The sequence below is a fragment of the Chiloscyllium plagiosum genome, chromosome 31 (assembly GCF_004010195.1).
Source record: "Chiloscyllium plagiosum isolate BGI_BamShark_2017 chromosome 31, ASM401019v2, whole genome shotgun sequence".
Classification (NCBI taxonomy): domain Eukaryota; kingdom Metazoa; phylum Chordata; class Chondrichthyes; order Orectolobiformes; family Hemiscylliidae; genus Chiloscyllium; species Chiloscyllium plagiosum.
Genome location: NC_057740.1, coordinates 26,547,575 through 26,552,171, shown reverse-complemented (window position 1 = coordinate 26,552,171; position 4,597 = coordinate 26,547,575).

Sequence of the window (4,597 nt, the reverse complement as noted above, 5' to 3'; positions counted from 1 at the left end):
GGATGTTGCCAGGGTTGTAGGATCTGAGCTACAGGGAGAAGCTGAACAGGCTGGGGCTGTTTTCCCTGGAGCGTCGGAGGCTGAGGGGTGACCTTATAGAGGTTTACAAAATTATGACGAGCGTGGATAGGATAAATAGGCAAAGTCTTTTTCCTGGAGTCAGGGAGTCCAGAAGTAGAGGGCATAGATTTAGGGTGAGAGGGGAAAGATATAGGAGAGACCTAAAGGCAACTTTTTCACACAGAGGGTGGTACGTGTATGGAATGAGCTGCCAGAGGATGCGGTGGAGACTGGTACTATTGCAACATTTAAGAGGCATTTGGATGGGTATATGAATAGCAAGGGTTTGGAGGGATATGGGGCCGGGTGCTGGCAGGTGGGACTAGGTTGGGTTGGGATATCTGGTCGGCATGGACGGATTGGACCGAAGGGTCTGTTTCCATGCTGTACATCTCTATGACTCTATGACTCTAACTGCTGTACTGTTCCAGTAATAATTAAATGAAAGTAAAATTTTGAATACTAACCTCAGTTTGATTTGAGGGAAAAAAAAACAGATTTAATTTACAGAGGAAAATAGTCCACCTGGCACCTTGAAAATCACTTTTTACACAAACTTAGAAACTAAAATGTTTGGAAACTGTTTGGTATATAAGAACATTAATATATTTTTTATTTTTTGCCAGTTGATGGCAGTGCAAGCTGCATTCAAAGCTGCTGATGGCTGTTTGTTGAATTGTAAGGTTCAGGACTGAAATGTTTGTTATTATTAACGGGCTTCAAACTTGAAAAGAATACCACTTCCTGCTTCATCTCTAACACCATTCAATCATATTCACTTCAAAATATTTACTTTGTTTCCTCTGGATTGTATTCTGCCTCGCACCTGAGGAAATCACTCATATATTTAATCTTTCATTTTAAATCGTGAATGTTTTAAACGTTGTTTGCAACCTTGGTATCCTATCTGATCCTGAGCTGGGTTTCTGGATCATTACCAAGACTGCCTTCTCATTTGGTATCACCCACCTGCTGGAAACCTCATCCAGGTTTTTGTAATCTCCAGGCTCAGTTATTAAATGCAGACAAGCCTTTCATATTTTACCATTCATAGACCTGAGCTTATCCAAAATTCCAGCTGCCTGCATACCACTTTGTCCCAAATTTCTCAATAACCCAAGCTCGCATTGCTTCTCAGTCTCCCGCCATCTTAACTTTAACAATTTTGGGTCGGAGGCCTTCATGGCCTCACCCCTCCCAATTTCTGTAATCTTCTGAGAAAAGAAAGTCCTCTTCATCTCAGCCTTAAACTGCTGCTTTTTATTCTGAGACTTTGCCCTCTGGTTCTGGACCCTCCTATGAGAGAAAGCATCCTATTAGATTTTACCCTATCAAGTCTTCAGGAGTCCTATATATTTCAGAGAGTTCCCTCTCATTCTTCTAAATTCCAGTGAGTAGAGTCCCAAACTCTTTAGCCTTTGTTCATAAGACAAATCCCTCCAGACTGGGGATCATCCCAGTGAACCTTCTCTGAACTGCCTCTAATGAAAATAATATCTTTCCTTCAATTAGGAAAACTGCTCATTCCACTCCAGATATGGTCTCACCAGCAAATTGTACAGCTATAGTAAGACTTCACAATGATGAAATATAATTACTTGTTGGATTATCAATAAAGGACTGTCTCAAATTGATTATAAAGAATGCATAAGGCACCCACAACATTCTTCCTTCACATCAATGTTAAAAAAAACACAAATAAAGTCAGAAATTGCGGAAGAAACTCAACAATATATGCAAAGAGAGAAGCAAAGTGTCCAAAATTACTTCTTCAGAAAAAAAATCATACTGATACTCAGGATCAATTATTTATTCTAAATAATAATGGATAATCAAAGATATAAGAGAAAAGCAGAGAACTAGAGCACCGCTCAATACTTAATGAACAAATCAGCACAAAAGGGACAAATTATTCAGAAAGTAAAACCCTTTGGCATCTCCTGGGAAGTGGCAATTCATTGAAATGGGTCTTTTGTGTTACTCCAGTAAAGTCCTGACTGCCCAGCAGAAATTTGTTTTGCTGATATGCTGTCTGCAAGACCAGGCTAATAGTGCCAATGAGACACTTATTGAGATAGCCTTGTAATGTAATGTACAGAGATCCACAGGATCCTGGAACAGACATTGTCTCAATGCAATTAATGAACGATGTTGTCCTAAATCTTTCTTTGCTCAGATCAGGATACAAAGTGACTGAAGCAACAATCAGTGGAAAGGAAGTTAATATTTAATTTTTTTTTTCCAGAGTTGATAACCTGAGTCATATAGCATGGGCCCCTCTGTGTAACAGTGATTAAGTTACGTTCTGAAGGAGGGACCTAAAATGGACCTAAAATGTTAACACTGCTTTCTCTCCACATTTGCTGACAGATCTGCTGAGTTTTCCATGCAATTTATGCTTTTGTTTTGTTTTTGGAATTAAGTTACGAATGAATTATAGACAAGACTTCTCTCATTATATAACTAAGCATTTGAGAGTAACTGTTGCCCATGGAATCACAACCAGTAGGTTGTCAGTATTTTCAGCAGTGGAGGAAAAATAGTGGGCAAAAAAATGAATCTGAGCTCATATAAATTGAGGCATCATTGTTACATGTAAGATTAAGCAGGTATATAAAGATTTTTTTAATTTCAAAAAGATGCTTTATTCATAAAATTATTTTGATATCTATACAATTGGTGATGCCATACATACGTATACATTCCATTTCTTTATATACAGAGATCGGAATTAATCATTCGTATGTACAAGTCTGTACATTTACCATCCAGATATTTTGCTGAGGCGCCAGCAGACCCCAATTTCTGAGTGGGCCCCCTGTTCTTCTTAGGCAGGCAGACTTTACATGGTGGTCTTTCCCCACCGCGCCTTGGCGGCAGCTGCCTCAAGCTTCAGTGCATCCCTCAACACGTAGTCCTGGACCTTGGAATGTGCCAGTCTGCAACACTCACTCGGGGTCAACTCCTTCAGCTGGAAGGTCAACAGGTATATAAAGATGTATCTTCTTTTATTTCAAAAATATACTTTATTCATAAAATATTTTGATGATCTGTACAATTGGTCATGCCATAGATATGTAAACATTCCATTTCTTTGCATACAGAGATCAGAATTTATCATTTGTATATTCAGGTCTGTACGTTTACCAATCATATATCCATATGTTGCGCTGAGGCGTCAGCGGGGCCCGATTACTGAGTGGGCCTCCTGCTCTTAGGCAGGCAGACGTTATACGGTGGTCTTTCCCCACTGTGCCTTGGCGGCCGCTGCCCCAAGCTTCAGCGCGTACCTCAACACGTAGTCCTGGACCTTGGAATGTGTCAGTCTGCAACACTCAGTCGGGGTCAACTCCTTCAGCTGGAAGATCAACAGGTTTCGGACCGCCCAGAGAGCGTCCTTCACCAAGTTGATGATCCTCCAGGCACAGTTGATGTTCGTCTTGGTATGCGTCCCGGGGAACAGACCGTAGAGCACGGAGTCCCATGTCACCGAACTGTTCGGGACAAACCTCAACAAACACCACTGCATTCCTCTCCAGACTTCCTTTGCATAGGCACATTCCAGAAGGAGGTGTATGATTTGGCAGGAAAGCATACCAAACGCCTTCTTCACTATCCTATCTACCTGCGACTCCACGTTCAAGGAGCTATGAACCTGCACTCCAGCCTCTCCCATGTTCTGTTGTCTAAGACCTCCGTGATAGAGGACAGGAACAGACTGGGAGGCTGCGCTGTCGGTTGGCTTCGCGCCATACAGACTGGCATAGAAGGATTTGCTGATCCTCATGATGTCAGCCTGAGATGACGTTATCGAGCCATCTTCTTCCTTCAGGCTGCTGAGCTACGGTCGCTCTCCATCACGGGTAAAAACTTGGTCATTAGTGTTGTTATATGTGGCACATATTCCTAGGACCTGTGCAGTCGCAGTCACCCGGGCCATCTTCCATTTTATATGGAGATCAAAGATGGACCGGGTCGGAAGGGACTCGATGTACAAAGCTCTGGGCAATGGGGGAAAAAACACGCAGAGGGTGGTACGTGTATGGAATGAGCTGCCAGAGGATGTGGTGGAGGCTGGTACAATTGCAACATTTAAGAGGCATTTGGATGGGTATATGAATAGGAAGGGTTTGGAGGGATATGGGCTGGGTGCTGGCAGGTGGAAATAGATTGGGTTGGGATAACTTCTTTTTATTTCAAAAATATACTTTATTCATAAAATAAGTTGATGGTCTGTACAGTTGGTCATGCCATACATACATAAACATTTACATACAGAGATCAGAATTTATTATTTGTATATACAGGTCTATATGTTTATCAATCATATGTCCATATATTTAGCTGAGGCGTCAGCAGAACCCAAATGACTGGGTGGGCCCCCTTTTCTTCTTTAGGCAGGTAGATGTTACACGGTGGTCTTTCCCCACCGCGCCTTGGCAGCAGCTGCCCCAAGCTTCAGCGCGTCGATCAACACGTAGTCCTGGACCTTGGAATGTGCCAGTCTGCAACACTCAGTCGGGGTCAACTCCTTCAG